The sequence below is a fragment of the Myodes glareolus genome, chromosome 14 (genome assembly GCF_982192425.1).
Source record: "Myodes glareolus chromosome 14, mMyoGla1.1, whole genome shotgun sequence".
NCBI lineage: Eukaryota > Metazoa > Chordata > Mammalia > Rodentia > Cricetidae > Myodes > Myodes glareolus.
The window spans coordinates 70,577,497-70,586,835 of record NC_142039.1 but is presented as its reverse complement, the minus strand read 5'-3'; the positions used below and the strand labels follow the sequence as shown (position 1 = coordinate 70,586,835).

General features: G+C 44.1%; 1 protein-coding gene across 7 annotated transcripts in view; it reads left to right on the top strand.

Moving 5' to 3' along the window:
- Positions 1-14: 14 nt before the first annotated feature.
- The window catches only part of Uimc1 (ubiquitin interaction motif containing 1), a 66,169-nt gene continuing 56,844 nt past the window's right edge, over positions 15-9,339 (top strand). For 5 of the 7 annotated variants that reach the window (XM_085699579.2, XM_085699577.2, XM_085699572.2 and 2 more), the window contains exon 1: positions 6,976-7,099. The gene's annotated coding sequence lies outside the window, so the exon portion shown is untranslated. Of the gene's footprint in view, positions 160-6,975; positions 7,100-7,458; positions 7,721-9,339 lie in introns of those variants that run through there. The other 2 variants (XM_085699573.2, XM_085699574.2) reach the window with 2 other exon arrangements.

Genomic DNA, 9,339 nt, shown 5'->3' with positions numbered 1-9,339 from the left:
CACGTTGGGGCGGAGCCCTGAGGCGCAATTTGTTTTGGTACCTGTGGAACCTTGGGCTGAGTGCGGTGACCTGGAGGAAAAATCGTAGGTGGTGATTACTACACCAAGGCGTCTTCGTTCCAGGCAGTTCTTAGCTCAGGGCTCTCATCTTTGCTCACGGTGAGCCGCTGACTGACACTTCTCATTTCTTTTTGTTATATGTAGGAAAATTTCTCCCATTTCTTTGGTAGGGAACCGAAGGACCAGATTCTAGAAGTGTTTTATTTAGGAGTTCGTTAAAGCAGACGTGGTAGCCGGCTGTGGTGGCGCACGCCGTGAATCCCAGCATTGAGGCAGGCGGACATTTGTGAGTTCGGGGCCAGCCTGGTCCGCAGAGAAACTCTACCTCGAGAAACCAAACCAAACCAAAAAAAGCCCACAAACACACACACACACACACACACACACACACACACACACACACACCCCAGACATGATGGTACACAGGCCCTTCGTCTCATCACAGGGGAGTTGTAGTTGCAGGTTGTATGGTCAGGAGGTGGATGCCGGCCTGGGCTATATGAGGCCCTTTCTTAAATAAAGCTTGTTAGGGGGAAATTCAGAGGTCAGCAAGAGGGGTCGTCTCTGGCTCTGGGTAGACCTGTGATGTCCTGAAATGCCTAGAAAGTCATTAATTGATAATTATCTAAGTCTGATTCCAAGAGCTCATGAGATTACTACATAGCAGGAGGCTTTCAGATAAAGATCAAAAGCGCACGTTTTCCCCTCTCAAAATAGTCAATCCAAACACACCTGTCAATTACCCGGACAGGAAAATACCCATTGGTATTCTATATATCTGCTAGAGACTTTAAAATAGTATAAAGCCTACGTAAAATGTAACTAGGACACTTGTCTTTCTGGCCATTGTTTACTCTCACCCCACTAAAGTGGTTTGCTCTCCAGTGGTCTCTTTGGCCGTTGCCCACTGTCATTCCTTGATGACACTTTACTCTGTAATAAACTTGTCTATCTTATATAGTTTGCTCAAAAAAAAAAGTTTGTTAATAGCTGATCAAGGTGGCTCATATTTAAAATCCCCAAATTTTCAAGATTAAGGCTAGGGAAATGCAAATTTGAGACTAGCCTGGGTTACACAAAGAGACTGTTTGAGGCCACTGAAGTACTCTGGAAGTGGATGCAGATGACCGGGAGTTCAAGGCAAGCCTCTTTTACAGTAGATCCTCTCTCAATGAGACAAAACAAACCCACAAAACAAAAAAAGAAAACTCAAACAAAAAAAAGTAAGTTGTGGTAGTGCTTGCCTGTGATCCCATCACCCTGGAGGCTGAGACAGGAGGATTGCCATCATATATTTGCTAAATATATATCTGAGGTCAGTGTAGAGGCTACTGCCATCTCAGTGTTAGTCACTCTATGGGATCCAGATGAGGGAGTTAGATCCTCTTCTTAGTCTGTGGTGTTTGATCACAGTTCTTGGGCCTGTTTTTCCTGATAAGATCTTAATTTACTCTTCCTGGGTGGTGGTGACCTAAGCCTTTATTTCCAGCACTCAGGAGACAGAGGCAAATGGATATCTGTGAGTTCAAGGCCAGCCTGGTCTACAGAGCGAGTTTCAGGACAGGCTCCAAAGCTACACAGAAAAACCCTGTCTTGGAAAAGCAAACAAAACAAAACAAGTTGCTTGTAAAATGGAATCTCTCAAGGCAAGACAGAGAGTTCAAATCTGAAAAGCCACGGTTTCACACAATAATGGAGTAAAGTAGGGCACAGACTTGAATTGTATTACTGAAATATTAGGTGTCTTATTATTTGAGGCAAGTTCTCTCTATGTAGCCATGGCTATCCTGGAACTCACTAAGTAGACCAGAGTGACCTCGAACTCCCGAAGGTCCACCTGCTTCTGCGTTCTGAGTGCTGAGACTGAAGGTGTGCACTCATGCATTACTTTAGATATGATTTTCAGATAGACAGTGAAGTGACAGATGCTCTGATCCAGGATTCTAGTTTGTTTTTCCTACTGAGAGTTGAAATTTCAAAATAATCAAAGGAGCCAAAGTTGCTTACTGAGACAGTGCTTGTCTTCCTAAAGACCTCTCAAAGGATCTGTTAGAAACAACACACTAAACTGAGTGTGGCGGGACAGGCCTGTAATCCCACAATTTGGGAGACAGAATTGGGAGACCAGGAGTTCAAGGCCAGTTTAAGACACATGAGTCACTGAGCCAGCAGAAAAGGGCTGGCTAAGTCTGTAAAGGTGCTTGCCACCATGCCTGACAACCTGAATTTGATCCCTGGGACTCTCACCTGGTACAAGTGTTACTAATGATTGGGGTTGGGTGGGCAGGGTCAAGGTTGAATGTCGTTTGTTTCCTCTCATTCAAAGAATTGAAAAAATAAGGTGTGACTTTTCCGTGGTTGTGATAGAATACCAAGACTAGACTAAAATTGACTTATAAAAGGGAGACTATTTGGCTTACAGCTCTGGAGGGAGACACCGTAATGGGAAGGAGGCCTGGAGCGAGTGGCCGGCCAGATAGGAGACTTTGAGGTCCCAGCCGCGTGCAGAAGCAGAGCAGAAGTGCAGAAGCAGAGCGGAAGTGCAGCCAGCTGTCACTCTCAAAGCCCGCCCTGAGGGATGTGCTTCCTTCAGCAAGGCTCCACCCACTAGAGGTTCTACAACCTCCCCCAACAGCACCACCAACCTGGGACTAAGTATGAGTCTATGGGATACATTTCTCACTCAATTCAATGGATAAGAGCTCACAAAGATTTACAAAAGAAGCATGCTATCTTTATTTGGAGCAAATCAATAATACATTTTATGAGTATCCCTCTATAAAATGATTACAATTGACAGTAGGTCATATGAGTGAGGGCACTCAAGGGCCCACGATGCACCTTGCGGGTTTTTTATTGAGTCTAAAGGAAGGTGAGGCTGGTTACTATGTGCTGGATAGTTCAGGTGGTTTTCTCCTTTGATTGATAGATTAGTTCATGTATTGACTTTTCCTAGTGTACATGTCCCTTCCCATAATGTATCTGATTTTAGAAATATGCACACACAGCTATGCATAGGCATCATGAGATGGTAAATAGAGGATTCTCCTTAAAACATTTCTAGATATTTTGCTTTGCTGCACATCATCCAAAACCAGTTCAGACCAGATTCTCCCTTCTGTTCTTCATATCTGAATACATTGGGCACACACTTAAATAGAAACTGCCTAAATTTGATTGTTACTAGGGGTGGAGAAACTTCTGCTCAGAGATAGGAGTATGTGTAGCCTGATGCAGACTGGGGGTTGAGGTTTTGAGTTTCCTAGGTATATTGTTTGGAGAGGAACGTGTATAGTACATACAGGTGAAGGAACTGGGGTGTCAAGTGTATTGTTACAAGAGGATGCATGTGTATATTTATAATCCAAACTCAAATAGGGTCCTCAGCTAAACTCTCTCCTATGCATGCCTGCCTCAGACAGAGGGTGGCGACTCTTGAGAATAGTCCTCTGGCCTCCACAAGCTTACCATCTCTTATGCAGACCCAAACATGTATACACACACCGAGTAAATAAATGTAATTAAAATAAAAACCAGTCTGTGCTTTCTTTTTTCCTTTTCCTTTTTGATTTTTTAGAGTCAGGGTGTCTCTTTAGCTTGGAACCTGTCCTGGAACTTGCTCTGTCAACCAGGCTGGCCTCAAACTCGCAGATATCTGCCTGCCTCTGCTTCCTGAGTGCTGGGATTAAAGGCAGATGCCACCACCACCTGACTCCATTCTGTGTTTTCTTAGGACCAAAGTATTTGTGACATTGAGTTTAACTCTTTCTCATACCTAAATCTAAATAAATGCACCTTACTTATAATTTTATTTTTTAAAAATATTTCTAGATGTATTTATTTTACTTCATTGCTATCTTGACAGTTAATGCCAGAGAGGCTTATTAGACATCTAAGTGCAATGTTCAATAAACAAGTGAATATAGGTCTGGAGTTTTGTAGGACTGAGTTAGGGGTTGACCCTAGAATTCTATCACTGGTATTTTCTTTGCTTTTTGGGGGGTTTTCATTGGGTAGGATCTCTCTTCAGAGCCCTGGCTGTCCTGGAACTCACTATGCAGACCAAACTGGCCTTAAACTGAAAGAGATTCACTTCCCTCTCTCTCCTGAGTGCTGACATTAAAGGTGTGTGCCATTCTGCCTGGACACTGTTTTGTAAACTCACTAACCTTTCTTCTCTTTGGCTCTTGATAGTTACTGTTTTGTTTGTTTGTTTATTAGACAGTCTCAGAGTCTGAAGATTGCCTTTGAACTTGCTGTATCTGAGGCTGACCTTAAGCTCCTGTTTCCTCTACCATATATGTGTGTGCCTCCGTGTCTGACTTCATCCTAAAATCCTGTTATGTGCTGCATGGTCAAGGACTTGGCATTGTATGACTGGAGGCTCCTGCAGAAGAGTGGGAGCTCCTCGTGCCACTGCTAGGCTGCATTTCCCTCCTTCCACTGATAATTAGTGCTGCACAGTATGTTCAGATCGTCCTCAGCTACACAGGGACGCCCTGCCCCAGAGATAGTGCACGGCATGAAAACCACAGTCTTTAAACATTTGGCATGTGTGTATGCTCACGTGTGATGTATGTGAGTAGGGGCGTGTTTGTGCCATGGTGGAGGTCAGATGACAGCTCTAAGGAGCTGCTTCCCATCTTCCACCTTATGAGGCAGGGTCTCCTTTGCTGTATGTTCCAGGTCATTCGCCCATGGATTGCTGTCTTGAGGTCTTATGTGATCCCTGCTCCCAGCTTAATTCTTCTGATATTCAATTCACAGATATTGAGTGTTTTGTTTGGGCTGAGCCCTTTGCTACCTGCTGATGTTACATGGGCAATATTTTTAATCTTTATATATTTTTTTGTTTTGTGTGTGTGTGTGTGTGTGTGTGTGTGTGTGTGTGTGTGTACATGTACAAGAAAGTGTGCCATGCCTTGTATCCAGAGGGGAGAGGACAACTTGCAGGGTTGGTACTCTCCTTCCGCCAGACGGGTTGTCAGATTTGGTGACAAGTGCCTTTACCCGCTGAACCATCCTGCTGGTTCCATGGACAATGTTATAAGATGGCTCACAAGTCTTAGGGAAGCTATAGATACATGTGGTAAGTAATTATAGCATATTATGGGACACAATATCTAAGCAACCAAGGAAGCAATAGGAGAAATGAACAGGTTATAAATAGTTGAGCTGGCTTTTGAAGGATGGTTTAGAAGTCGGTGACCTAGGGGAATACAGGAAAGATATTCCAGAATTTAAATATTACAGAAAAGTACTAAGAATAATGTACCTGTGTTCTGCTCTCCAACTGTTGACAACTTGTTACTTATTTATTATTATCGTTCCTCTTTTGAGGACAGGGTCTTGGAATACAGCCCTGATTGGCTTATTGCTTTCTGTGTAGCTCAGGCCAGATTCCAACCTGTGGCAATCTTCCTGTCTCAGCTTCTCGAGTGCTTGGATTTTAGGTGTGTGCTATCAGTCCTGGCCTTGACATCTATCTGAAGTCCTGTTTATTCCCACTTTCTCTTTACTTCTTCCTCTCATTTCCATATTATTACCATGATGTATATCCATCTATCTATCTGGTCCATTAATCTATGATTTTATATTATTACCATGATGTGTACCCATCTATCCAACTGGTCCTTTAATCTATGATATTTTTTTAAAATATTTATTTATTTTTATTTTATGTGCATTGATGTTTTGCCTGCACATTTGTCTATGTGAGGGTGCCAGATTTCCAGGAAGTGGAGTTAAAGACAGTCATGAGTCACTATGTGGGTGCTGGGAATTGAACCCAGGTCCTCTGGAACAGCAGCTAGTGCTCTTAACCACTGAGCCATCTCTCCAGCCCCTAATCTATGATCTTAATACATAGTTTTCTGCAAACTATGAGCTATTTATAGTTTAAATATATACACTATATATACTGTTTTCTGTAAGTTTGTGCAAATCTTTTATTTTATTTTTTATTTTTTTGGTTTTTCGAGACATGTGCAAATCTTTTAATATTTGTTTATTATTTGTTTATTGGCTCGCTATTATTTCAGTAAAACTACTACTACTCCCCCACCCTCACCCCCCCTTTTTTTTTTTTTGAGAAATGTAGCCCTGGCTGGCCTGGCTTGTCTGCCAAGGCCTTCTGAGTTCCGGGATTAAAGGCCCGGCATCAGTAAGATTTGTTAGGAGCTATAAAGTGTTACGTAGGATTCAGTTGAGCTTTAATTGTAGAATTTTATTGTATGAATATTTCATGTTTTATTCATCTTTGTTGTATTAGATATTTCTGCTGTTAGCATGTATTTTTTTCAAGGAAATGGGTTATCTGAAAGTTATACTTGCTTGTAGAAGTTTCAGTATTGAAAAGCTTTGGTTTTATATCTATGTATGTGTATGAATGCCAGACTTGCAAAGGTTAGAACGCATTAGATGCCTAGAGCTGGAGTTACAGGCAGTTGTGAGCCACCCTATGTGGGTTCTAGTAACCAAACTTGGGTCCTCTGCAAGAGCAGTACATGCTCTTAACCGCTAAGCCATCTTTCCAGCCTCTCTTTTTCTACAAATGACGTTGTTATAAAAATGCATCACATCAAATCATCAGAAGTGTTCCGTTCTAATTGCTACGTGCCATAGCTGAGTTTCAGGGTGTTCGCTTTCTACTGAGACGATCAGACATTAATTTACCATCCGAGACTTTCTAAGTAGTTATGCAAATATTTAATTTCAATGTAACTCAGAATTCATACAAATAAAGTATCAGAGAAGGCTTGATGTAGCAGAGCTGATTTCGAAGATTTTACTATAGGTATTTGAGACCCTAGTGACTTTCCTTGGTTTCCTTCAAACCACGGCCAAGTTCTAGCCAAAGCACTCTTGAGGGCGCGGCTTCCGGGTGGTTAGTTCGGCCCACGCTGCCCCGAGCCTGCGTCTGCGTCTGCGCGCCCCGCCCCCGCCCCACCCCGTCTCCGCCTCGCGCGCTCTTCACTTTCTGAGGAGTTGCGGTCGCTCGCGATCCTCAGCGTTCGGGAGGCGCTCAGCGGAGCGGCGGGTGAGTACGCATCGCCTCGGCCCCCTGCGGCCGACAGGGTCGCGCCTGCTTCCCGCTCTCTGCCCGCCGGCGGCCGCTGCGCCTGAGGCACGCCGCCTAATGAGTAGGCCGCTCAGCCGCGCGGGAGTCCACGCGGGGCCACGCTGGTGGCTCGAAACGAGCCCTGGCTTCCGAGCCCCTAGTGCGCCCTTCCCGTGAGGGCGGCCCGCGGCCTCCCGGGCCCTGCGCGCCCACAGCCTCCCGGGAGCGAGCTAGCTGGCTTCGCCGTCGCCGGCCCGACTAACAGACTTCGAGGACGGGACGGGACTAGGCCCCCGCCTCCCCGACGCTACTTTGGTTGTCGAGTGGGAGTTGGCTTCCCTAGTTCCTCGCCTAAGACACCTCCCCGCCCCCCGGCTCTTTTTAACTCACTGCGTCCCAAGATGGCCTCTAACTCGCGATCCTCCTGCCGTAGTCAGTCGAGAAAGACTGAAACCTGTGCCATCCACCACTTTGCGTCGTCTGCAGAGCGGCTGAGTTTCCCCGGTGGACGATGACAGGCGGGACCCGAGCGTGGTCTCCGCAGGGGTGGAGCTGGCGTGAATCCTGTCACTTGACTCCTGTTTAACTGCGGAGGAGAAAGTGAGCTCGACATGTAGGGTTTTCGTGTTTGTTTTGAGAGACAGTGCTTTGTAGTTAGGTCAAAGGAAGTCTAGTTTTGGAATCAGATGCATCGTGTGTCGTTTCTCAGCAGAGTCACTTGCCAACTTTTTTATTATTTTATTATTTTTATTTTTTACTGTTTCCCAACGTGTTAGTGATGCCTACCATGTAAGAGTTCTTGGGAGGAATAACCTGTAGTGAGTATGAGATAACCAGAAGTTTGTCCATTGATTCTGTCAGTGATAACTATTATTGCTCAAGGTGTGTTTAAAATCTTATTTATTTATTTGATTTTTCGAGACAGAGTTTCTCTGTCACTCTGTAGACCAGGCTGGCCTCGAACTCACAGAGATCCGCCTGCCTCTACTTCCCAAGTGCTCGGAGTGCGCCACCACCTCCCGGTAGAAATCTTTTATTTTTGCCTGTGTGTGGGCACATGTGGGTATGAACACACACACACACACACACACACACACACACACCTTCCACTGACTTTAATTTCTACCTCCTTTTAAAGAATAGTCTAAGATTTTTAGTTCTAAATTTTATATACTTTTTGTTTAATTTATTCATAAGGATATTATTATTTTGATTTTGATTTTTTTTGAGACAGGGTTTTTCTTTGTAGTCCTGACTGTTCTGGAACTCGCTCTGTAGATCAGGCTGAACCAGCTTGGTGCTGAACCCAGAGATGCACCTGTCTCTGCCTCCCAAGTACTGGTGGGGTTAAAGGCGTGCACCACCACTACTGGCTAGGGTTTTAGTATTTTTTATGCTGTTTGAAGTAGAAGTTAGTGTATAGAGCATTGGTTCTCAATCTGTGGATCTTGAATCCTTTGGGGTCAACCAACCCTTTCAAAAGTGTTACATATCAGATATCTTGCATTTATTTACATTGCAATTTACAGCAGTAGCAAAATTACAGTTATGAAGTCGCAACAAAAATAATTTTATGGTTGGGGGCCACTACAGCATGAGGAACCTAATGGTCGCAGCATTAGGAGGTTGAGAACCACTGGTGTAGAGAGATGGCTCAGCATTTAAGAGCACTTACTGCTTTTCTAGAGGACTTAGGTTTGGTTCTCAGCACCTGTGCATAACTCCAGTTCCAGAGGATTGGGCACCCTCTTCTGTCCTCTGCAGGCACCAGACACACAGTGGTACACATAATACATGCAGGCAAGACACTCATACATAAACTTAAATAAGTCTTCTAAAAAAGTATAATTGGGTGATGGAAAAATGTGTCAGTGGATAAGAGCATTGACTGCTCTTCAGAGGACACTGGTTTAAATTCCCTGTATCCCACCTGGTGATTTAGAACTGCCTGTAACTCTGCCTGTAATTCTGTCAATGATAACTATTATTGCTCAAGGTGTGTTTGAAATCTTTTATTTTTGCTTGTATGTGGGCACACGTGGTTATGAACACACACACCTTCCACTGAGAAGGACTGCCATCTTCTACCCTTTGAGGCACCTTAATTAACCTACCTAGAGCCTCCACTATAATCTTTGGTGATGAAAGCAAACATTCTTTTTCTTCTTTTTCTGAGGCATGATCTCTCTATTTTTTGTTCAGTGTTGTTTCCATCTTAC